Source organism: Thamnophis elegans, chromosome 5, assembly GCF_009769535.1.
Source record: "Thamnophis elegans isolate rThaEle1 chromosome 5, rThaEle1.pri, whole genome shotgun sequence".
Lineage (NCBI taxonomy): Eukaryota > Metazoa > Chordata > Lepidosauria > Squamata > Colubridae > Thamnophis > Thamnophis elegans.
The window spans coordinates 52,968,193-52,977,389 of record NC_045545.1 but is presented as its reverse complement, the minus strand read 5'-3'; the positions used below and the strand labels follow the sequence as shown (position 1 = coordinate 52,977,389).

At 40.2% G+C, this 9,197-nt stretch overlaps 2 non-coding genes across 2 annotated transcripts; one reads left to right on the top strand and one right to left on the bottom strand.

Moving 5' to 3' along the window:
• Nucleotides 1–875: 875 nt before the first annotated feature.
• On the top strand, nt 876–948 carry TRNAK-UUU. The gene has a single exon. It is a non-coding gene; the product is annotated as a tRNA-Lys (tRNA).
• Nucleotides 949–1,215: 267 nt separating this feature from the next.
• Nucleotides 1,216–1,288, bottom strand: TRNAK-UUU. Its single transcript has one exon. It is a non-coding gene; the product is annotated as a tRNA-Lys (tRNA).
• Nucleotides 1,289–9,197: the final 7,909 nt, after the last annotated feature.

Sequence of the window (9,197 nt, the reverse complement as noted above, 5' to 3'; positions counted from 1 at the left end):
GCTGAAATGTTTTCTTATGGTGGCTGGGTGGAAGACTGAAGCCTACATCAAGGGCTTATTGTGTGTATTCGTGTGTATGTGCAGGGCTGGTCAATACCACCCACCTTATAAACAAATACTATTGTAGTAGACTACCCTTCATATATCCGAGCGGTAAATGGTTATAGAATAGAATAGAATAGAATAGAATAGAATAGAATAGAATAGAACAGAACAGAACAGAACAGAACAGAACAGAATTCTTTATTGGCCAAGTGTAATTGGAGACACAAGGAATTTGTCTTTGGTGCAGATGCTCTCAGTGTACATAAAAAGACATGAAAAGATACATTTGTCAAGAATCATAAGATACAATGCTTAATGATAGTCACAGGGTGCAAATAAGCAATCAGGTAACAATCAGTATCAATATAAATTATCATATCCTTTCCTAGAAATGCAAGTTGTCGGTAACTTTTTCAAGCTTTAGAGAGCGATGAATCTGCAAATATTAGCAGCTAACCAAAGGGATTTTTTTTTCTTCTCCTAAACTAATTTTTTTCAGCTGGATTTGCAACGTTGTTCACTAAATGTCTTCGTTTCTCACCATGAATATGTGCAGTAGGTAGCCACAGAAGTCATGCGAGATTTAAATTTAATATAAATTAAACAAATGTATTTATTTATGCCTTTAGATTCAATACAACATTTATAACCCATGCCGAATGCAAGGGAAACCTCAGGGATGCAAAAACAATCTCTTGTTCCATAATTACGATTGGAATAGTAAGCATCGAAGTTGCAAACCTGCAATTGGCCCTCATAAATAAGAGAATGAGCTGTATACCAATCTGTTTTTTAATATATTGCATCTTTGAACAGCTACTCAGCATGGAGCCCGGATAGCTCAGTCGGTAGAGCATCAGACTTTTAATCTGAGGGTCCAGGGTTCAAGTCCCTGTTCGGGCGGGTAAATTTTTTTTCTTCTTTTTTTTTTTTTTATTCCGAACGTTCTTTTTAAAATTTCCCCTTCGTTTCTTCTTTATGTAGTTTATATATTTAATGTCGCCGATGTTTGCTAGGCGTACAGATGGATTTAAAACTAAAGTTCCTCATTTCCTATGTATTTTAAAAAGACACCGGAATTTTATTCCTTTTTTTTTCAATTTTATCCTTTGAAAGGACGTGGCTTAGGCGCAATATTTTTGGATGCGATTTTCTATTAAAAATCATTCTCGCCCGAACAGGGACTTGAACCCTGGACCCTCAGATTAAAAGTCTGATGCTCTACCGACTGAGCTATCCGGGCACTCTGCTTAAGCTTCTTTCCGCGTGCAAATGGCCTTATCAATTCCAAAAAGAAAAAGTTGAGTGTTCTGTTTTTTTAATTGCAATTCTCAGTTTATGCCGAGTTCTATACTGGTAACCTATCCGTTTTCACTGATTTCTAGCTACGCTCATCTTTCATTCCTGTGTCCTTGTCAATTTCTCATTTTTCAGGGAGAGTGTGAAAAGGTACAAACAAGATAGAACAAGGTTTTGAAAAAGAATTATTAAAGGATCAAGCTGGTAATCAAACAGCTACCTCAGCCTGAGTCTTAGTTGTGCAAGTAACATACAAATTTTGAAGATCCTGCTTAACGCAATAACAGAAGGCATGCCACCTATTATTTTATTCCTTCAAAGTGAGCAATTAAAATATCTCTGCTTAGACTTTCCCTGCTCTCAGCTTTTCCTTGCGACTTATAATCACAATTGGAACCAGAAGTTTCATTGTTAAACAAGGCAGTTGTTAAGTGCCCGATTTTACAACCTTTTTTGCCATGATTGTTAAGTGAATCGTTTGGTTATTAACCAGATCAGAGTTTCCTCTTTGATCTTGCTTTTTGGAAGCTGGTTGGGAAAGTTACAAAAGGCCATCACGTGATCCCAAGATAGAGAAAAGAGGGGGGGGGACATGATAGTATTTTAGTATTTGAAAGGCTGCCACAAAGAAGAGGGGGTCAATTTATTCTCCAAAACATCAGAGGGCTGGACAAGAAATAATGGATGGAAACTAAAGATGGAGAGAAGCAACCTGCAATTGTAGAGAAACTTCCCAACAGTGAGGTCAATTAACCAGTGGAACAGGTTGCCTTCAGACATTGTGGGTACTTCATCACTGGCGATTTTTAAGAAGAGACTGGACTGTCACTTGTCTGAAATTGTCTAGGATCTCCTGCTTGAGCAGGGGGCTGGACTAGAAGACCTCCAAGGTCCCTTCGAGCTGTATTCTCTATTCTAAACACATGACAGTTGCCAACAGCCTTCATTTTGATCATGAGACTATGAAGAGGTTGGTTGTAAATGTGAAAATGGTCGTAAGTCACTTTTTTCAGTGAGTGCCATTGTAACTTCAAACAATTGTTAAAAGAATGGTTAAAAGTTGAGGAATTACTTGTACTAAATAAAAGGCACAGTAATTTTGCAAACACTCTATGGGAGAAAAATAACAACTTAAATCAAGACCTAACTTTTTAATTTTGTTTTGACAATCTTAAGGAAGTTCCTAGGTATTTGTGTCATGGACAAGCAAACTTGGGAACCCTTGCAGGGCAGAGCTGAGGATTATGCCCAATTCTTAGCGGACAAAATTGCTCGGTTTCGGTCGGACTTGGACTCCATCCCTGCAGTTCCAGCCGAGGCACAAGAGGATCAAGTAGACCATCTCTGGGTTGAGTTTCAGGATGTTACCCCCGGGGATGTGGACAAGGCCATGAGGGCTGTAAGTGCCTCCACCTGTGTACTGGACCCGTGTCCCTCATGGCTGGTTACTAACAGCAGTGAGGTGACACGAGGCTGGATCCAGGCGGTTGTTACCGCCTCTCTTCGGGAGGGGAACTTCCCCGCCGCACTGAAAGCGGCGGTGGTGAGACCCCTCCTAAAGAAGCCATCTCTGGATCCAGCTGTTCTTAATAACTATCGCCCAGTCTCCAACCTTCCCTTCCTTGGGAAGGTTGTTGAGAAGGTGGTGGCCTTCCAGCTCCAGCGGTCCTTGGAGGAAGCAAGCTATCTCGACCCCTTCCAGTCAGGCTTCAGACCCGGTTACAGCACAGAAACCGCTTTGGTCGCATTGACCGATGATCTTTGGAGAGCCAGAGATGGAGGACATTCCTCCATCCTGGTTCTCCTTGACCTCTCAGCGGCTTTCGATACCATTGACCATGGTATCCTTCTGCGACGACTGCGGGAGGTGGGAGTGGGAGGCACCGTGTTGCGGTGGTTCTCCTCCTACCTCTCGGACAGGTCGCAGTCGGTGTTAGTGGGGGGGCAGAGATCGTCCCCTAGGCCCCTAACATATGGGGTGCCTCAGGGTTCGGTCTTATCCCCCCTACTATTCAACATCTACATGAAACCGCTGGGAGAGATCATCCGCAGGCACGGGATAAGATACCATCAATATGCGGACGATACCCAGTTGTATCTGTCCGCCCCGTGCCAACTCAATGAAGCGGCAGACGTGATGAACCGAGGCCTTGAGGCCGTTATGGACTGGATGAGGGCTAACAAGCTTGTACTCAACCCAGAAAAGACTGAGTGGCTGTTGTGCTTCCCTCCCAAAGATTCGACCAATATTCCATCACTCAGGCTGGGGGGTCAAATTTTACACCCCTCAGAGAGGGTTCGCAACTTGGGAGTCCTCCTGGATCCACAGCTATCTTTTGACCACCACCTGACGGCTGTGACCAGGGGGGCATTCGCCCAGGTTCGCCTGGTGCGCCAGTTGCGACCCTACCTGAATCGGGAGGCTCTCACAACAGTCACTCGGGCCCTTGTGACCTCTAGGCTGGAATACTGCAATGTGCTCTACATGGGGCTGCCCTTGAAGAGCATCCGGCGACTTCAGCTAGTCCAGAACGCGGCCGCGCGAGTGATTGTGGGTGCACCTCGGTTCACCCACATAACACCTATCCTCCGCGAGCTGCGCTGGCTACCTGTCGATCTCCGGATGCGCTTCAAGGTGCTACTAGTCACCCATAAAGCCCTGCATGGTAGTGGATCTGCGTACTTGAGAGACCGCCTTCTGCCAATTACCTCCCTGCGACCAATTAGATCTCATAGATTGGGCCTCCTCCGAATTCCATCGGCCAGCCAGTGCCGGCTGGCAACTACAAGGAGGAGGGTCTTCTCAGTAGTAGCCCCGACCCTTTGGAACGAGCTCCCCGTGGAGATTCGTACCCTCACCACCGTCCAGGCCTTCCGCACAGCCCTTAAGAACTGGCTAGCCCGTCAGGCCTGGGGACAAAGATAGCCGCCCCTCCCGAATGATGAATGAATGTTGCTTATTATTTTTACTATATGTGTCTACGTCATTGTTTGTATTCCCCTTCCTGATTTTATGTGAGCCGCCCTGAGTCCCCTCAGGGAAAAGGGCGGCCTACAAATGTTAATAAACATTCAAACATTCAAACATTCAAACTTTCCCAGAAAAGGCCTCCTTGGTGCTCTCTGAGCTTGCTTGTTTGTTTGCAGACATTTCATTACCCTTCTATGTGCCATCATCAATGCTAGTGAATATGAGGTTTGCTCTCTTGCCCTGCCAGTGTTGTTGCAAATGTGAGTTTCTTCTTGGCAGTTTACTCATTAAGGTATTGTTTTCTACTTGATTCTTTGTCTGGAATTAATCCTTGCTTATCTGGGTGGTGACCGCTGGAGAGGATGTGGCCTTTTTGTTTCCTTCTTAGCTTTTTTATTGTTTCTTTTGAATGGTGAATAACTATGTTTTATCACTATGTGTCTATTGATGATAGATTTGTCTGAGTACTAAGTTTCCAGGAATTGCCTAGTGGTGTTTTTTTTTTAGCTTTGTCTAGGATGCTTGCAATTTCCCAATTGAAATTCTGATTGAGTTTATCCATATCTTGGGAGATTAGGCAGGGAGGAGCTTTACAGCCTGTATGAAAAGTGCAGAGGATCCAAGAAGAACTGAAGTTATTGGTGACACAATACTACAGCATAGTGCATAATTCAGTTCATAAACTATCTACTAGCAATTCATGTCTTCTGAGTCTTCAACTTCTTTCCTCTTTTGCCAGTTGCTTGCTTGACAGCCATTCTCTCTCTCTCTCTCTCTCTCTCTCTCCCTCCCTCCCTCCCTCCCTCCCTCCCTCCCTCCCTCTCCCCCCCCTCTCTCTCTTTCTCCCTCTCCCTCTCTCCTGCAGGGGTGGTTTTCAACTGGTACAGACCGGTATGGCTGTACCGGATGGTGAAATTTAGCGTGCCTTCCCATAGTCCTTGGTCTGGAGGCCCTGTATCGGAACGCTCCCTTCCCTGGCCTACCCCATTCTCTTGCCCCGCCCATCTGCACCATGCTGCGGAAAAGTTCTCAGAAGAAGAACCAGAAGACGAAAGAACTGGTGAATGGGGCGGGGGGTATTGGAGAAGAGGAAAGAGGCAGAGGGGCTGGAAGGGTGTGTGTAAGGTGGTCAGTAATGTTGAAGACTGGCAAGGACAATCATCTTCCTTCTGTAAGTAGCTGTTTTATTTTTTTTGTGTACTTATTTTATCTTATTTAAGTAGTATGTGCACAAAATAATAAATTTCTTTTTTTTATATCTTCTTTTTGTAGGTCATTCTTTGGGGCAAAAATTCAGTGACATCAACTTGGCAACTCCCACCAAGTCACATGACTGCCAAGCTACTCCCACCCGGTCACATAATCGCCAAGCCACTCCTATCCAGTCACATGACCCCTCCAAGCCACTCCCACAAAACAGGCCACACTTACACAATAGGTTCTAAAAAAATTGAAACCCACCACTGCTCTACTGATAGTAGACAAGGAAAGAATTCCTTCCATGGAGGAAGATAAATTTTATTAACTGACTTTTAATTCATATGCCACTCTTTGTATCAGGATTAATTCTGAGACATGGCACCTTTTTAACAGATTTCTTGCCAAGATAAAGAGCTCCACACACATTCAGACTTATCCACGTGCATTCCCATTTATAATTTGAACCTCTGTCTGTTCTTAAAGGCTCCACACTTCTATTGGCTAATAGACATGAGTCAACCCTGCTCTCAACCTCGTCCCCACAATTCCTTTGCCCTAAGCATTTGTTTCTTTGACAGACAAACTGCAACTTGCTTGAAAATCATGTGGAAAACAGCAGGAGCAACTTAGCTGCTGACATTTTACCAGTGAAAATAGAGACATTTTAGTAAGCTTCAGTTGTCAAGACTTGATACACAAATCCTTGTTTTTTTGGTATGGCACACTGTTAAAGCATAGAAAATAATGGTAGTTATATCTTAATCCCTAAGATTTAATATCTATAGTAGAGTGATAGTTTTAATAAAAAATAATCTTAGAAACATCACAAAAGCGTGTTTAACAATTATTTATTTACTTATTTATTTAAATAGCACTACTGAAATAATTTCTACTTAAGTAATCCTTTAACAAGCCCTTTAAATTTTCTGTACACCCCGAAGGGTTGTCACTTTATCTTTTATAAAACAGATATAATTCTGCCAGTTCTAATATGCACTGATTTCTCTGATGCAATAATTTCCCTCTTTGTTTTGGGAACAGGTGAATTTTGTCAGAGGACTGATCAAATCATTTTTCAAATTAGAGATAATCTAAATATTTCTATTGCTGAGCAATCATTACATTCGCTACTAAAAACAAATAAAGGATAAGTTTCTTACATTGTAGCATTTTATTCCTTCCATCAAATATATGTGGCAAGTCTAAACTTGATAAGAATTCAGTTTTTTGCATGGCTATTGCTATTGATGAAGTTTGAAAAGTTGGGATGAAGGCTTTTAATAAAAATCTCTATCTCAACTTTTGAAACTTTGTCACATACCCCAAAGATGGAACGATGGTATAATGCCCACAATGTATAATTTCAATCTATCATTCCTGCATGGAAGCAGTTAAGAATTTCTTGGCTCTCCACAAAATTTGCCATATTGTATCATTTAATTGTGTACCTGAATCTGGCTCCCAAACTTCTTTTCTGCCTAATGTAGGTTACTGTACTGATATCAAATTTCCAACAAACCTGAATTTTATTCTTGCTTCTTCAGGTTGCTTGAAATAATTAATGACTGATTTCTCAAAATTAGATAGCAAGCATTACATCACTCGCTTAACTCATCAAAATGAAATTTTGTCAGTACTTTATGATCCAATTGTTCTCTTCCTTACCATAAATTGCCAATTTTTATAAGCATATATTAGTGCACATAAACTCTTATTTTTCAAGTATTCTATTCTATCTTGGTTATAAAACCCTGATTTTATCATAAGGAAAACTAGTGGGGAAATAACTGGCATAAATAAATTACCCCAATGTGTAACCTTTTGAGAGTTTAAGAATTTTTAATCATCATGATGGTAAAGAAGTAAAACATTACAAAATACCAACTAATTTAGCTATGAGTTCAAAATCAATCTCAAGATGGAAAAGGTAGGTGATATATCTTCATCAGTAGCTTCCTTTCTTGGTTTCAGGTTAAGAATGTATTTCTGGTACATAAGAAAGATACAAGTTATGGTATGTGCAGATGCAAATGTAACTGAAACAAATTGTAAAGTTTAAAACAAATTATACAATAATTGCCAGTTTATTAAGCAAAAGCTCAAAATTTTCTTTCCAGATTTTGCATTGAGAATATTGCATGTTACATGGTGTTACATTAGTGTCTTTGTATGTTTCTAATCATTTATAGTTTTTATGAACTGAAAAGAGCTTTACAATTCCATGATTGATTTCTTACTTTTGTTTAATTTTTAAACTGAAGGTTTTTTAAAGAATTGCTGGATTTCTTAAAACAATTGGAATAGTACTAAGGAAAGCAAGAAGTTGTTGAAACATGAAGTGGAAATTACAATTTCAGTACAAGTCTAATGCAATTTCTTTATGATTCAACTTAGATAGGATTTAGAGTAAACAAATACTCCTACAATACAGATGCTTACTCACTGCCAAGTAGAATGTATTCAATGAGTCAGATTTCCAGTGAACTACAATATACCATAGATTCCCTGCTATATAGTTATACTGTATTTCAGTGTTTTTCAACGTTTTTTGTGCAAAGGCACACTTTTTTCATGAAAAAAATCACGAGGCACACCACCATTAGAAAATGTTTAAAAAATTTAACTCTGTGCCTATATTGACTATATATAAGGTGTTTTTCCCACGGCACACCTTACACTATGTCACGGCACACTAGTGTGCCACGGCACAGTGGTTGAAAAACACTGCTGTATTTTATTTGCTCCTCAGTGTAATTTTATTTTTGTCCACTTGGGAGCAGTAGAAACAATAAAACTTTAAATATGTTGAAATAAAATTCAATATTATTAATGTAAATAATTTCAATAAATTCAAATAAATAAAAGTATAGATGTTATTGCAATTGTATAATGCTACTACCAGATCTACGTTGCAGAAGTCCAGATGACCATCAAAATCTATACAGTATTAACATAACACCTTTATGAGATCAAATGACTAAGGACAGTTTATATTTACTTATCAATCAAGATAGTAAAATGTATATTTTTAAGCATTTTACCTGTTGACAAATTCTTAGAATTTTGAAATAATCTGACATATACAACATGAGGCCATGTCAGTTCCAAAAACCTGGGATAAAGTTCTGAACAGTGTCACTAAATTGGCATTTTTAAGGAGACGGAGAGAAAAAAAGGTTTCAGTACTGATTCAGAATAATGTTAACTACATTTAATTTGAATTAAAGATAAATAAAAAGACATTAAATAGCATTTAGTTTTTCTCCTATATTATGTATGTATGATAAAAGTATGAGCGACTGATAGACAAGAAAATTGCAGTCTATTAAATGGCATCTTTATTGTGTTTAGATGTTTCGTGGGTTTAACTTCTAAGAAGCTTCATTTCTGTCTAAAATGTTTAGATGATGATGATGGTGATGATGATGATGATGACGACGACACGACAATGACCACAATATCCATTCAGTCATGTCTGACTTCAAAATTCTATGGTCCAGTTCCAGAGGTGAAATCCAGCAGGTTCTGACAGGTTCAGGAGCGGAAATTTTGAGTTCGGAGATCCGGCAATTGCCACTTCTGGCTGGCCCCAGAGTGGGATGGGAATGGAGATTTTACAGTATCCTTCTCCTGCCATGCCCACCAAGCCATACCACACCCACCAAGCCACGCCCACAGAACC